The following is a 16,818-nucleotide window of genomic DNA, read 5'->3' on the forward strand; positions in this document are numbered from 1 at the left end:
TTGACTTTCCTAACTGTGCAGCCTGTATCAGAGGTGGTGGTATGATCTGGCAGATGAACAACCTGTCTTACTTGTTCAGTAAGCCATGAGATTTCAGCAACTGGAGATAGTCCTTTGGATAGTCCCTTTCCAGTACAATTTCTGTGTTTAAATGTCCTGAAGTTTTGAATTCCTAACAAGAAAACCTAAAGGCAGCAGCAACAGCTGCTTGGGTCAGTGGATACTGTGAATTGGAAAGGTCTGGAGGTGCCTGAGTTGCTGTACCCCCACCGAAATAGCATGGTTTGTGGTTTTCATCGTTGTCTTTATTGCTGTGCTTAGATTGATGTCTCATTGCCTTGTGAGAAATGCAGCTACAAATCTTTAACAGCCTTGTAGTCATAACTGGGCTTTAGTAGCTTAGCAACAAGAACAAGCCAAATATATATTACATGGGGTTTTATTCTAACTTGCTTTGTGTCTCACTGTCTGCAGCTTAAGAATTCAAACTGAAGCAGCTAAATTGTTCAGAAGGATTGAGAGGATATAAAAATATGCCAAATATGAGAAGTTGCTGCCTGACTCGAGGTGAAGTAGTGTTAGTTGGCACTTTCACAAGTTTGGATCTCTAGAAATCTTCATTAACCTTTTTTAGAGACCCATTCACTCATCATTAAAATGTTACTAGAAACGAAACTGTCAGTGCCTTCAGCACTCTGGGTTTATTTGTTCCTCACTCTGAGGTTGTGGAGAAACTGAGTGATTGCATCTTACTCTTGAATATGTTCTGTGCATTAACACTAATATTTGCTTTGTCACATTTCAGCCATGCGTTATAAACTCCATAGGAGCAGGAGGAGGCCTTTGTCTTTTTAAACATCTGGTACTTCATGCTGCTTATCTGTGAGAGTGAATTAGAATCCCTGCTATTGTTTATAGATGACAATGTCTTTTCTTCCCTCAAACTTGGCTTCAAAGGTTGAAATCTCTAAAACAACTCCCAGTTTGTGGAAAATTTGGATGCATTTTAAAAAGGATTTTGTAAAGGGTTTTGAGGGAATAAAAGTGAGGAGAAACTGGTATAAACTTTTTTGAAGCAGCTGGTTCAATAAAATCACATCTTCAGATAACAACACTTTAAACCATTATTAAATAACAATTTGGTAATTTCAGGTTATTTCAGGTGTAACTCAAGCACAATTTGGGTTGTACTGCAACCAGTAAATCCCACCTTTCAGAACTAAAATGGATCCAAAAAGTGCCTCTTTCATTAGGGCTATGGAAGAAAACTGTGTTGTGTGACTTGGGGTGGCTGCTGCTTCCAGCATGAAAAACTTGCTGTCTGAGTGAGTGGTAGGAGCTGTAAACATGAAGTTTCACTACTTATATTTAATAGGATAAAAGCTTTGCCAAGCTTTTCCTGTTGCTTCAAAGTCTCTTTCCAATGCTATTGAATGTTTTATGAATAGCTAATAGGCACAGAAGCAACTGTCAGCACCAGAACTGTTCCTTGTTCCACAGCATAAATTAATTATATCACACTAGTGCTTTTAAAAAGAAACCATGGACATTTACATGAGGGTAAACCATGAGCAGTTTACATGTGCTGCTTGTCTTTCTATTGTCACTTAAATTTAGGGATGTTTCTCTGATATGGTACATGAATAGCCTTGATTTTTAGGCATTGGGTATCTGAGTGCTGATGTGTGATGGCGTTGCTTTGGTTTGCTGTGAGCGTTAATGTGCTCTTGTATTAAACATTAGCCAGTGCAGCATTAAATACCGAAGTTGGGCCTTTTAACCCTGAGCATGGTGTTCTTTTTAAGCAATAACACCAAGGAATAGCACTGTTAGAAACTCTGTGTTTCAGTTCTGATTAGATTTTAATAAAGAGAAAGGCTGAGCTAAGCAAAGCAGAATACCACAGGTTATTTTTGTTTGGAGAAGTTGTTTCTCTCATTACATGCTTTTGCATCAGCAAAATACTGTAGTCCCTTATGTCTTGTAGGAAACCTGTCTCATATGTGGTAAAGCTGTTTAGGGGTTTGGGCTGTCATTTAGACATAAATCAGGGAAAAAAAGCTATTATCTAACATTCAAGACCCTTTAAGCATAGCCTACTAAATCTAGGTCACGTGCAACTGCCAGTGTGCGAAAAGCATGTTAAGCAAGAATTAAAACTGCTGATGCTGAGAAATCTCAGAGTGGAAGCTGACAAGTCATTATGCTGAAGAGATTTAATATTCCAACGTGAACTTTGAGTAGGAAGTAGTGAATCTTTGCATTGAAATTTAGGGTCTGAGAAGAACGCATGGAGGTAAAGGGGAGATTATGGAGATGTATTTAGCAACCAAGCATGAAATGTTACAGAGAAATTAGCTTCTAGGTATGTTTCTTCAAAGGAATTAAGGTATCAGTTGCTGACTCAATTCAGTGTGGAAGGGGTCTTCCTAAGGCTAAGCTTGGGATCAAAGGAAGTCTAAAAGCCTTAAAGACCTAGTGAGGGAGAAGGGAACAAAGGGATGGGATAAGCTTTTGGAGGCTGCCTATAATTCAAGTGAAAAAAGGCTGACTGCCTGGAAAAACCCTTGCAGATGGAGGAAGTTTTTCAGGATAAAGCAGCACTGACTATTTCAGCTCAAGTAGTAGAGTTTATTCCTCATCTCTGCCAGAGGTTACGTTTATGCTAAGGTTACATGTATTTAGAACTGTTTTTCTACAAGCTGTATCTTACCATTGGAGCTGTGCCTTGCCTTACCTTACTTTGTTTTACCAGGAAAAAACTGAGTTGCTGTAACCTGCTCTGAGTTAAACTCCTGTATGATCCAGCTGCATCTGGGCTCTCATGTGTGCCTTGTTTGATGCTGAGATTGAACTGCAGGATCTGAGTTCCTCCTTGGAAGAATTAATGGCTTGAGAGCTGGCTTGTCCCAAGAGGGGACTGTAGCATGGCTGAACTAAGGACAAGGATTGATTGCACAGCAGATACACAAAACCTAGAGTAATAAACAGTTCATTAGATAAATTTTTTAGCCTTGTTAGCTTTGAAGTTAATCTTTGAGACCACATCAATTTTGTATTCAGATCTGAAGTGGTGGAATGTATGAAACTGCAAATATTGTGCCTGAGGCACATGTTAATTGCCCTATAAAACCTCCCCACCCATCATTTTTTACTCATTGGCTAATTTTATGCCCACTAAGGAGTTGTGTAACACTAATTTTACTGTACTTACTTTTTAACCAGCAGGCAAGTCAGTGATGCTTTCATATCATGTATCACTGTTCCCTTACATAAAGTATGTGTTGACCTCAGATCAGTAGCAGCCCAGGTTTTGAACATGTCCTTAGTGGAAGGTCTGGTTCAGGGTCTGTTTAAGGCACCTTTAAAAGAAGGTGCTATGCAGCCATAAAGCTTTTTAATCCTGAGGGCAATAGGAGCACATGCTTTGTTTTGATATGAAGGCAAACAGCACGCAAGCTGGAAGTTGAGCAATAATTGTTGCTTACAGAGCTTTTTCTTTTTATAGTAATGTTCTGTTTTTCTTTAACACTGAATCTGGCCTTCAGGGGCACAACTGATAACACATGGCAGGTTTTCAGCTGGGGTGACATGAGGATTCTGGCTTTAGGGTTGTAAAGACTGTGTGACTTTGGGTGAACGGCCTTACTAGGAGAGGGAAGCAGAGTGCGAAGAGCTGTCCCACAGCATGAAATGTGTTTCCTATTACTTAGCAGTAGGTAACTTTTTGTTCCTCTTTTTCGGCTAAATAAGGTCTGCAAAAGTAGCTAGTTCTAAAACAAGCATCAGAGTTGCTCTGGTGCTGTTTTCTTCCATTCCAAATCTTTAAGTCCTTGATCTTTTAATTGTGTCCTACGGGAATGTTAATACTTCCCTCCTCAGCACAAAGAGTGTTTGCAGTAAAAAGTGCATGAGGATACTTCTTTGAATCCTCAATTTTCCTTTAGAGAGCTTGCGTGATCTGAGGTTAGTGTGAGTACCCAGCTATGACACAAGAAACCCTTAACAGGTATGAGAACTGTGCAACAGAAGCAGCAGCACCCTGCAAGATACAGCAAACTGCACAAATGCACTGTCAGCTCCTATTTAAAAGATTTAAAAGCAAGTTTTGATTAAGTCATCTCTGCTCCTCAAACCCATTTTTGTTCTGCAGCAACAGACATCTCAGTCTGTGATTTGTGGGATGAGCTTGAGGCCTCCAAAAATAATCACTCCCTAAGAAAGAAATGGACATCTCTGTCCTTATGTAGATGCTTCATTCTACCAGTAAATCTTTCCTGTCCAGCATGCTGCCTTTCTATCTTGAGCAGCCAGGGCTTAAGAGAGACTAAACTATTTGGAATGACTTAGAAGTACTTTGACATCTGTTCTTCCAAATCCTGTTCTTCCAAAATCTCATGTTCTCTCCTGCCCCAAGGAGATGTAGTAAAGCAGCAGAACTAAGGACCAGGTAATAACAGTGTTACAGTCCAATAATGGTGAACTGCTTATTGGACTGTATTAAATAATAAGCAGATTGGGGGGGGTGTTAATTTGCGTATTAGCTTTTAAATTTTCTTCCAATCTGTTGTAAATGTGCTTTTTACTTTTTTTAACACTGGGTCACTGAATTGTCTTGCAGTTCTTCCCTCTCACACATACTAGACCCACCTTGTTGCTATAGCCAAGGCAAGCCTCTAGGTTTTCTTCTTCTTCCATAGACAGCTCTGAAGCAGAAAGAGAGGCACATGTAGGACTCAAGGAACTGCAGCATCCCTGTATTTTTAGTGTTCCCTTCCTAAGATTCCCTGTGAGTACTGGGGGAAGGATAGGAGAGATAGGGGCAGCCTTTGGCCTCCTGAAAATGTGCTTAAATTGAGTGCTTTAAACCATGCACCTTTAAACAACCTCTTTCCTAGCCTGAGCCCTTCCTCTTAGTCTGCTTTCCACCCACATTCACTCTCAGCCAAATTTACAAAGCCCACATCTTTTGCCTAACCCCCTCTAGAGAGAGCAGAGTATCAGGTGAACCTTTGAATGTATGTGCATGCACAGCACCCAAGAGGTACCTTTGCTACAGTTGATAAAACACAATAGTGCTTCCATGCTCTTCATGATGAAGTAATTGCCATCAGGACCATTTTTCAGCACTAGATTACCTGTTCTTTACTGTAAAAAGAAACCTTTTAGTTCTTTGGATGGGATTCTGCTGGTGGAGACTTGCAGATGCAGAATCAAGATTTGGGTGCCCAGCTTGAAGGCCAAGACTCAAATCAGTGGTTTCCTATTGAACATGATCGTAAAACAGGTTATGGAAAGGGAATGGCTGAGAACTCGGTGAACAGGAGTCTTACTGCCGAAGGAAATAAAATTAAGGCCACTTTTGAAATGAAAAGAATGTCAACAGGCTCTTGCCAAAGCACGTAATGTTTTAATAAAGCTTGTTTCAAGAGGACTGTCAAAGCTGCAGCCCCTTAAGCTCTATTCTCCTCTGAGTCTCCTGAGTTGCTTGTTGCAACAGTATTTCTGTTGTGATGCACCCTCTGGGACTCCAGTTTAATCATGCTCTTTTAACCAAGCAACACTCAAGAAGGTTTCAGATGTGCTTCCTGCAGGCTGTTCTGCAGGAAGTGATGGGAAAAGTTTGGAGCTGCTCATTCAGCTTAATGATAAAATCCATTTAAAGTCTGTTTAAACCGGTGGAAAAAAAGCAGGTCATAGATTTTATTTGCTTTGGTATGGGTAAATCCTCAATATTGCTGCATAAACCCAGCCTTCCCTCTGAAGTCTTGAGTAACAGTGGGCACAGATTTTCTTTTTCCATAACTACCCAGGGATACTCTGCATTAACATTTGGTGTTCTTCAGTTGCACACTCACACTGGATTTCTTGCAGTAGTAGGTGCAGACCCTGTAAATTGAATGTGTCCTGGTTTTCTGCAGAAATAAATCGGATTGAAAAGAGCTTCATCAGAATCAGAATGACTTGAAAGCCTGAACTCTGCAGGGAATAAGATGAGCAAGTGGTGTAGGGGAGGGGAAGACTTCTAGGTGCTGGGAGTGTTGGGCAGGTAGTGGCTGGCGAGAGCACTGAAGTATGTAGCAAGTACTGCTAGACCTGGTAGGTGACTCCACTCGTGTTTTGAAACTGAGAAGAGATTGAAGTGCTTTGTTTGTTGTCACTCCTCATCATGTTGCTACTGCAGGGGAGGATGTTCTACCAAACAAGGTTTCCCTTCCAGTCACTGTTACTGGAAACTCGTCCACTTTGTGTAAAATAGCATAAAAGTTCATGAAAGCAGCTCTTCTAAATGATAGAATCCCAGACTGGTTTGGGTTGGAAGGGTCCTTAAAGCTCATCCAGTTCCCACCCCCTGCCACAGGCAGGAACCACCTTCCACTAGAGCATGGTGCTCCAAGCCCCTTTGTCCAACCTGGCCTTGAACACTGCCAGGGATGGGGCAGCCACAGCTTCTCTGGGCACCCTGTGCCAGCACCTCAGCACCCTCACAGGGAAGAGCTTCTGCCTAAGAGCACATCTCAGTCTCCCCTCTGTCAGGTTAAAGCCATTCCCTTTGTCCTGTCCCTACAGGCCCTTGTCCGAAGCCCCTCTCCAGGTTTCTTGTAGCCCCTTTAGGTACTGGATGACCTGGAAGCCAGAACTGTGCCATGAATTAATGTCAAAACAAAAGTTACTGGGATGGGCATTCTTCAGAAACAGTACACACTCTGCTTGAGAAGCTTTAACACTACCAGATCAAGACTCCTTTTCCCCATGGAAGTGCTGATACAGAGAATGAAAAGTTAAGTCCCTACAGTGGCCTGGTTCTGTCCTCGGCATCACTTTTGTCTTTGGCACGTATCCCAGTCTGTTTCAATATGCCAGTACATTTTGCATAGCTTCTGCTCAGATCATCTTAACCTTGACTTTCTATCCCCCTCAGGATCCTGATTTATGGCCTTTCTGGCTCAAGTGATAAACTGAGCCGGATCATTTTCTATGTGTTCTCATGTACAGACTGTTTCAAAACATGAATTTCCTCCTTTTATCAGTTGTGCTGCTCCGTAAACAATGGTCTTTCAATAATTCACTCTATCAGAATTGAAGCCCCCCCCCCCCCAGCTAATCTGCACATTCCAACAATATCCTGCTGGCTTTAAATGAGTCCTTCACTTGGAGGTGGGTTAATACCTCTTCTGTCTGGATACTTCTGCATGTTCAAGTACTTCTTTAGAGAGTGGAGATCAATTTACACACTTCAGAGTTCATGTAGGTGGCAGGAAAATTACTATTAAATTGCATGTTCTAAAATGAGTATTAAACTTTGACACTATAGGAGAAATCTTCTCAAATCTAAACCCCAAAACATGCCTCAGATGTCCAGATAAATGCTTCTTTGCCAGATTTAATTAGTTGTAGTGGATTCAGTGTCAGCATTCCCTGTGTTTTCCTTGCCTGATTTGGGAAGTCAGGCAGTGTCTGACCAAGCCAGGCATTTCCTGGCAAGGAAGAGTCATTACAAGCATACCTGCTGTCTTACATGGACTACATCAGGTGGCTTTAAAACGACTGTTTATCATACTCGGATGCTATTAAACAACTTGTGTAGCAGTGGGATGCTGCTGCAGCCTCAGAACCATCTGAGCTGGTGTTTTGCTCCAAGCTACAACAGAAATGAAGAACCGACACGTTGTGCTCTGCTCCTTCTTTGTCCCCTTAAGTCTTTTTCCATCAAACTTCACAAAACTAGGTTTCTAGTTCCTAGACCAGTGTCAGTTCAACACCTTTGTAGTGGTTCTGCACTGGATCTGCAGAAGAACTGCTTATTGAAAGGGTTTGGGATTTCTCACTGAGGGCTATATTCCTCCTGTTAACACCTTTGCAGCATAAATTGAGCTGTGCTTGCTTTACAGTGACTTTAAATAAGAGCAGAACGAAATGCTGTCATCTGTCAAAAGTGAAAATTGAATTTCAGGTTTGCTCTTTTGGCTCAACAAACAGCAGGTTGCAAGAAATACACATTTCAAACCTGAATGGGCAGCATCTCAGAGGTCATCGCTAGTGATCCATGGGGAGAACTGACATCCCTTCTCTTGTGATTTGCTGCATCCCCTCAGATACAGACACTGAATAACAGTGGAGAAGCTGGAGTGCAGGGATGGAATGAGAAAATAAGATGATGTAACCCGTGAAAAAACTGAAGGTGGCTTTGTGATTTAATGAAGAAGTAGTTTAACAAATGCCCCCCCCCCCCCCCCATCTCTGAGGTACTCAGGGGCATGGGTCATAAATCTGGTGCCAGGGACCCCATCAGTGTGAACAGCAGTCAGGACGTGTGAGAGGTTAAGATAAATGAAGGGGAAGGTCATTTTTCTGCCCTATGGATTCCTAACCTGTTGATATATAGCAAATGTGTTTAAAGTAAGTTATCCAACATTTTGAGGCTGTTAAGCTTCAGGAGAAGGGTTTGGTACAACTTTCTGTCAGCTGGGAAATGATTGCCAAGATCAATCCTAAATGTTATTTAGGTTTTCTTTTTTGGATGATTGGATAATGCTGTGCTACAGACTCCACCTGTAACTCATATATATAACTCATGCCATTCTTTGTAAGTTCAAATGACAAGGAAAAGGTTATAAGCAGAATGTTGTAAAGTAAAACTGCTTTTCACAATGTGATAAAAACACTTGTCTGGTGGTTTGGGAAAGGGTTCTGTTCTGCTTTGTCCCCTTTAGGGCCTAGTTTTCTACATTTGGAAAGGAAATGCTTGCTGTCTTTACTTGCAGGTGTGCTCTACTTGTTTAACTTGAGATTGTATTGATGACTTTATCCTTCCTTTCCTCCAGGATGCACTAAGATTGCTATTTGGAATGCTGCCTGATACTGGGGGTTAAGTTCTGCTCTAGTTATCAAGCTCAAAATACTAAGACCATGATTTTTATGTAGCTAAGGGTTTAAAAGACCTCAATGTGAAAGCAACTCTGCTTTTAAATCTCTCCAGTACATGTGTAGAATGTGTTTCATGTAAGTTAATGTTCAAGCCAAAACACACAAGTTTATACAACTAGGTAGATTTAGGTAGATTTAGATTAATTGTAAGGAAGAAGTGCTTCCCTGTGAGGGTGCTGAGGCGCTGGCACAGGGTGCCCAGAGAAGCTGTGGCTGCCCCATCCCTGACAGTGTTCAAGGCCAGGTTGGACACAGGGGCTTGGAGTAACCTGCTCTAGTGGAAGGTGTACCTGCCTGTGGCAGGGGTTGGAGCTGGATGAGCTTTAAGGTCCCTTCCAACCCAAACCAGTCTGGGATTCTGTGGTAGAAGAAGGCATGTAGGAAAGTTTGGAAGCTTGAGGCAGGCTCTAACACCCATCTTTTTAATCGGTCCCCATGATTTCATCTGAGAGGACGGTTTTCTGTAATGCTTTACCCACAAGGCAGGCAGTTGGTGGCATGAATAGTTACAGAGGAGCACCCCTTTTTTGCTGGGGGTGGGAACCTTCAGCTGATTAAAGCCCCCTGTATGCTAGAAGAGGCCCTTAGTGACATGGGTTAGTGATGGATTTGGCAGTCCTGGAGGTATGGACTTGATGATCTTAAAGTTCTTTTCCAGCCCAGTTGATTCTAGTGTTCTATAGACCTGTTACCAGCATTCGTATGTCTAGAGATTGTTAGAATAACTGGTGAACTGCAGTGTTTTTCCTGGACCAGTGATCCAATGATCCTTTCCTTGTAGGCAAGGGAAACCATACCTACAAACTGCAACCTGTAGTTCATTTGTTGAAGCAAACAGGTAAAGCACTAATAGGATTTCTGTTTCACTTGATACAGCCACATGAGGAATTAACCTCATAAAGGCAACTACTTAGAGGAATGCAGTTTCTCTTTAGGAGGTTAGTATGGGTTATGTTCAAAATTTCTCTCTGGTTTTGGAGTATACAATGAATGATGGGGTAGAAGAATCAGTGCATTTCTTTATAATTCAGCAACACTTTTAAACCAGCAAATAATTCCATAGTGAATGCATTGTTACTATTCATCGCTGACTTCTAGCTGGTAGGGCTTCCCAGCAGCGCGCTGTGACAGAACTGATCCCAGGCAGTGTTTATTCCTATCATAAACAAACCTATAGTGCTAAAGCCTTTAGAAAGGCCAAAAGGTTCATTCTGCAGTGCAGTAACAATTAACAATACACTTTCTGTAAGCTGATTATGGGAAGGCTTTGAGTATTGAAAAGGGCAGTAAAGCATGACATGAATGACCCAAGGAGTGTAGGTAGGATCAATTCAGCTTTTCTTTCCCCCTCCTCTGACTAGTTTGGGCATTAATAGCTGGAAACAAAATGGCTTTTAGTATATGAAGTTTATATAAGGTACCTATAATGTTTATTAGCTATTATTTCTTTGTATTAGGTCAGCCAGGGTAATTATAGAAGGAGCTGCCTGCACCATTTCCTGACCCTTAAAAGGACTATGCAAATGTGATCCTGGCTGAAAGCTAAAGATCAACTGTCTGGTCAGTAATCCCTGGGAAGATGAAGGTTCTCAGATGGCATCTGCAGGGCTACATAGGCCAAAAACACCTTCTTGAGTCACTGTTTTCACATGGCTTCCAAGTGTGTAGCCCAGCCTAAAAATGGGTGAGGAAGAGGATGATATATATCCATGTGCAAAACCAAGCTCCTTGTCTTTTACTTTGCTGTACCCTGACTGTATTTTCTAATACATACAACTTGAGGCTGGAAATGAACTGATTTTTTGCTGTTTGCAATTCAGGGGCGCAAATGTTGTGCTGACTACAACCTGCTCAACAAAAGAATACTTCTTTGGCTCCCTTCAAGTCTGTCTGCCTTCCTTTTCCAAGTTCTGTTCCTGGATACCCTGCCCAGATGCCATGCTGGGCTATGTATATGCCAGTCATTTGTTTGGCAGCTTGAACCAGAGCCATCATAATTTTCCTGTGGCTTGGTGGGGTAGAAAGATATGACAGGAGCAAACTTCTGTTTAAGTGAATGGAAGTTTAATATGTGGGTGATGCCTTCTAGCCCAGCATTTGCTAGAATGGTATTTTAAAAGTCTTAACCTTGAGCAAGTCTCATAAACTTTGGGATGACCCATTGAGCTGTGGGCAGGGACACCTCACACTAAACCGTGTCACCCAAGGCTCTCTCCAGCCTGACCTTGAACACTGCCAGGCATGGAGCATTCACCACTTCTCTGGGCAGCCAATTCCAGTGCTTCAGTACTCTCACAGTAAAGCACTTATTCCTTATATTTAACCTGAACTTCCCCTGTTTCAGTTTGAACCCATCACCCCTTGTCCTATCTCTACAGTCCCTGATGAAGAGTCCCTCTCCAGCAGCCTTGTAGCCCCCGTCAGACACTGGAAGCTGCTCTGAGGTTTCCACGCAGCCTTCTCTTCTCCAGGCTGAACAGCCCCAATGTTCTCAGCCTGTCTCCATATGGGAGGTGCTCCAGTCCCTGATCATCCTCGTGGCCTCCTCTGGACTTGCTTCAGCATCTCCTTGTCCTTCTTATGTTGGGGACTCCAGAGCTGGATGCAATACTCCAAGTGAGGTCTCATGAGAGCCCCCTTATCATCCATGTTGAGTATGTCCCCATGAAGCAAGTATGATTTTAACTGAAAACTTAAACAGAAAAGTTGTTCAGTTACATTTGTATATTATTTACATAAGATTTTTAGGGGGTGGCAGAAGGTCAGCTCAGTTGGGGTTGAACACCCAGAGTTACCAGTTCAGGTTTGGTGGTGCTTACAGGCACAAATAGGTACTAACAGCAGGTTTTGGTTAGGATTTGATTCTGCTGTGTGAATAGATGGTCATATTCTGAGTTATTAATGTGTTAATTACTGCAACAAAAGCTCCACTGTTGATTAACACAAGAGGCTTGTAAGTTGGTGCTGAAAGATTTGCTATTGTGTATGTAAGTCTCTTCAGTTTGGGAATTTTAAAGCGTGCTTGAGCCCAAGTGCCTTTCTTTCTACACTTGCCAGTACTCTGGAAGCAGTGACCAAAAACCCTATGGAGCTTTGGATAAAGTGGGATGCTGCATATCTCCAGGCAACACATGTCACTGGAATTGATGTGTAATCTTGCAGCGAGACAGAACGGTGAAGTGCTGCAGTGTTGTGTAATGAGCACCGAGGCGAAGTGGGGCATCACGGCCATATGATGCTTTTAATTACATCCCGTAAAGGCAAGGGCAGGATTAGTGTAGCAAGGCAATGTATTGATTGCTGCATTCATGTATATATCTGTGTACATTTAGGCCCTTGGGAGTGACGGCAAATGGATGCTGGTGTTGTGTGTGATCTCCAAGTCCTTCTGTGTCTGCAGCTTGCTTTACAGGCCAGCAACAGGAGACAGCATTTGCAATCTGGCAGTAAATACACTGACATTGTGATTGTGACCCTGGGTCAGGGCAATCCCCAGCACAAACCCAGCCTGGGCAGAGACTGGATTGAGAGCAGCCCTCAGGAGAAGGACTTGGGGGTGTTGGGTGAGGAGAAGCTCCCCATGACCCAGCTTCAGTGTGCGCTTGAGCCCAGAACCTCCCCGTGTGCTGGGCTGCACCCCCAGAGCGTGAGCAGCAGCTGAGGGAGGGGATCCTGCCCCTCTGCTGTGCTCTGGGGAGACCCCCCTGCAGTCCTGATCCAGCTCTGGGACAGCAGCACTAGAGGGACGTGGAGCTCTTAAGTCAGCCTCGCGTGGTTATGCTGATATGTGTGTATAGGTGACTACAACCTGTGTTTTTTCTGGGATCATAAGGAAAGTTCTCAGCTTTTGATTTGATGTAAATATCTTTGTTATATCCCTAAAATTGCCCCTCAGTGGAGGTTAAAAGGACATTTTGTTATTAGTGCTGGTTCAGCACAGTGGAAGTTGCATCAGATTTAATCTGTATTCAAATTTCTCTCATTAAGCACTGTGATGCAAATTTCTTTCTTGTGTCAAAGTGATCTGTTTCTAAACATTGGTTAATGTGCAAGAGAAGAAGAAAAGTTAGAACCAAATTTCCCAAGAGCCAACAAGCACAGCACAGGTAATCTGGAGAATGGCAGCGAATGGGTTTCAGCATTCCATAGGAGCTCTTGGCAAACTGTTTTCTTGCCCTCTCTAGAGCTTTATTACCTGCTGCAGCCTGGAGAAACCTTGTTTGGCACTCTCAGTGTCTGAGTATGAATGGTTCAGCTGCTGGCTTATTAAACCTGGCACTTGGTACTGGTTTGTATGTGCCCTGGTATAGTATTGGTAAGGATAGAATCCTGTGCAACCTGTAGAAATTGCTAAATGGTAAAGAATCTACAATAGCAGTTGATTCTTTGGTCTTTCCTTGAGCAAGGCATAGGAGGGAGGTTGGAACTGGATGATCTTTAAGGTCCCTGCCAACCCAAACCATTCTAGGATTCTGTGTCATATGTGTTGCCTTTGATTCCTCTTCAGCAGCAGGAATAGTGAATATTGCATATATGTCTATATACGGTTGCTTGATAAAGCAGTACAAAACTGGATTGTTATAATGGCTAAAAATAATCTACCTGAATTACAACAGGTTACTCCTGTGGAAGTAGGTTAGTAGGAGGGTAAGAAACTTTAAATAATTAAAGTTTTACAAGCCTTACTTGACAGCATTTATACTCCTGCTAAAAGAAAGCCCGTCTTTGCCTGCCTGCAGATGGATGTGTGTGTTCTTTCTTCAACGCCTCAGACTCAGCTGTTCTCAGGCGTTTGCTTCCCCCTCTCTCCCTTCCACACATACCTCTGGCTCGCCTCTCTTCACATATGCTTCTCTTTCCTGACACAGCACCATAAAACCGGGTTATAAAGCAGGAATTGTCAAGGAAGCCACATAAACCTTTCTACAACTTTGGCAGAATGGCAGTAGAGCAGCAGCGCTTAATGAAACCCTGATGACTCCCACAGTTGCCAGCTATGAGAAGGGGAGGACAGTTGTAGGAGGTTGAGAAGTAATTGAGCAGAGACAGCAAATGGGGAAACTGGATGATGAAATCCTTCAAGAGGCCTGTCACTTCCTTCCTTAATTCCACTTTTCACAAGTGTCATTTAACCCAGTGTGGTGGCTGCTGGCCTGCTATCACATGGGTCATTTCGAAAGCTACTCTAAGGCAGAATAGCTTTGCCAGAAAGGGGATGTTACTCTCCTACAGCTTAAAAACACCTCCAGGATTCTGTAGGTAAATGCCACATTAGTATTTCTGTGCTGATGCTGTTGAAAAGCAAAAGCACTGTTTTAGTACTGGTTTAGTTGTTCTTTCAAAACGGGTGGCTCTAGTCTGGTTTGTAGGCAAGGCATGTACTACCAGCTGGAATAGTTTCCAAATTTCTGGAAGTTGTTTCTGCTGTAAGAATTGGCATCCAACTACTCAGGAAATTTAAAATGTGGAACACAAGTTTGAGGGAAATGCTGGGCAGTTTTTGCAGCATCTCTAACCTGAATTCATCCTTTTAATATTTATTAATGTTTTGTTTGTGTATCTCAAATCTAGATCCAGTTTTCATTTAAAATCTTGTCTGTCTGACAGGGAGTGACTGTCAGCAGTCATGTAGGTGCAGAGATGTAGGTGCATTATGAAGGCATGAAGCTGCTGTAGAAGTTTTGCGTGTTGCAGCAATGCAGAGGTAGTGGATCCCCATCCTGGAACAGGAAAACAGAGAGTGCTCCAGCCCTCTTCCTTGCAAAGTGCCTCTTTGGTCTAGTGGTTTTTTCCTGATGCGTACAGGCTGGGCTGCAGCTGAATTCTGCTTGTAGCTTTGGAAAGGAGTTTTTGCCTTTTGCTCCTGGATGTGAGTCCTTTCAAAGTGCCAGAGAATCACAGAATAGTTGGGGCTAGAAAGGACCTTAAGAGCATCCAGTTCCAGCCCCCCATGGGCAGGGACACGTCGTGCTAGATCGTGTCCAAGCTGGCCTTGAACACTGCCAGGGATGGAGTATTCGCCATATCTTTGGGCACCCTGGCCCAGTGCCTCAGCACCCTCACAGTGAAGAACTTCTTCCTTAGATCCAACCTGAACTTCTCCTGTTTCAGTTTGAATCCAACACCCCTTGTCCTATCACTGCAGTCCCTGATGAAGAGTCCCTTCCCAGCATCCCTGTAGGCCCCCTTCAGACACTGGAAGCTGCTCTGAGGTCTCCACGCAGCTTCTCTTCTCCAGGCTGAACAGCCCCAGTGTTCTCAGCCTGTCTCCATACGGGAGCTGCTCCAGCCCCCAAGCATCCTTGTGGCCTCCTCTGGACTTGCTCCAACAGCTCCATGTCCTGGGACAACAGCTCCGTGTTCTGGGTACACCAGAAATGCACACAGTGCTGCTTCTATGTCCTTGTAATATTCCTGTTAATTATTTTTTCTCTTGATTATTGCTCCCCTCAGTGCTAATAACCCCATCCAAATGGAGGAATCCTTTATCCCTCCACTCTCATATCCCACAACTTAATTCCTCTTTTGCACCGAGGAGGCAGCCGCATCCTCACTTCTCATCCTCTGGAGCAGTACTGCATTGTGCACACAACCCTGCTGCCAAGAGCTAAACAGGGGGGCAGAGGAGAGAACAAACTACTTGCAAGTGGGTGATAGTTTGTGCTCCAGAAAAGTATGTTCAGACTGCAGAGTCTGAACTGTCAGATGTATCTGTGTTCTGACAGCTTGTGAGTGTTGCTGGCTAAGCAGAAGAGCTCTTCTTTGACAGCCACAAGAAGAATGTCAGGATGTGAATTTTAGCAGTGAGAACATAATTTTTGGATACTGCTCCCATTTTATGTGGTGTTTATTGCAATAGGTCATTTCTGAGACACTGAGTGAGTAAAGATGCCTGACAACTTGACAGGCTGTCATCTGTACATGGAAAGTTAGCAGCAGTTAAAGCTCTTATAGTATTGATTCAGTTTTGAGTTCTTCCACCTGTGCTTTTGCAACTACACTGAGCCTTGTGGCTTGCTCAGAGTCACTTCTGAACAAGCACATGGCTTGAGCAAGTGTTACCTTATCATACAGGCTGGGCAGCATGAGGTAAAACTCACATAAAATGGAGCCCAGTTGTAGGGCTTCATGTCTTAGAATCATAGAATCAATGAGGTTGGAAAAGACCTTTAACATCATCAAGTCCATCTGTTCCCCAGCACTGCCAAGGCCACCACTAACCCATGGCACTGTGGCCTCGTCTACAAGGTTTGTAAACACTTGCAGGGCCAGTGACTCCAGCCCTGCCCTGGGCAGAGTGTTCCAATGCCTGAGCACCCTTTGGGGAAGGGATTGTTCCTCAGCTCCATCTAAACCTGCCCTGGTGCAGCTTGAGGCTGTTTCCTCTTGTCCCATCCCTTGTTCCTTGGGAGCAGAGACCAACCCCCCCTCACTCCATCCTCCTGTCAGGCAGTTGTAGGGAGCGATCAGGTCCCCTCTGAGCCTTCTCTTCTTCAGACTGAACCCCCAGGTCCCTCAGCCGTTCCCCATCACACTTGTGCTCCAGGCCCTGCACCAGCTCCGTTGCCCTTCTCTGGCCCTGCTCCAGCACCTCAATGTCTTCTTACACCAGCAACTGTAAGAGACTGTAGCATTAGGGTTGTAAATTGGAGGCTCTCTCATCTCATATGATATCAGACTTTTGTAATTTTCAAGCAATACTCAAAATCATTGCCTTCTTAAAAGCTCGTACTCCCACATTTGGAAGCTGCTCAAATCATGGTGATGGGCACCAGGAGAAATCACTGAACTTTTTCATATCCCTTCTTTGTTAGTCAGGCTTCTTATTTCAATCCAGAGGTTAGAAACTGGTTTCTCACAGGTGCAATAAACTCAACGTACAGTTGCTCA

General features: G+C 43.4%; 1 protein-coding gene and 1 long non-coding RNA gene across 6 annotated transcripts in view; one reads left to right on the forward strand and one right to left on the reverse strand.

The window, feature by feature from the left end:
• Positions 1 to 6,625, reverse strand: part of LOC134167854 (uncharacterized) — a 1,192,997-nt gene extending 1,186,372 nt beyond the window's left edge. For both annotated transcript variants that reach the window (XR_009966301.1, XR_009966302.1), the window contains exon 1: positions 6,516 to 6,625. This is a non-coding gene — a long non-coding RNA (uncharacterized LOC134167854). The remainder of the gene's footprint in view (positions 1 to 6,515) is intronic.
• The window catches only part of SLC45A4 (solute carrier family 45 member 4), an 87,054-nt gene that overhangs the window by 55,353 nt on the left and 14,883 nt on the right, over positions 1 to 16,818 (forward strand). The window lies entirely within an intron of this gene.

The sequence above is a fragment of the Pezoporus occidentalis genome, unplaced genomic scaffold (assembly GCF_034315485.1).
Source record: "Pezoporus occidentalis ecotype Australia unplaced genomic scaffold, CSIRO_AGI_Poc_V1 ctg3, whole genome shotgun sequence".
Classification (NCBI taxonomy): domain Eukaryota; kingdom Metazoa; phylum Chordata; class Aves; order Psittaciformes; family Psittacidae; genus Pezoporus; species Pezoporus occidentalis.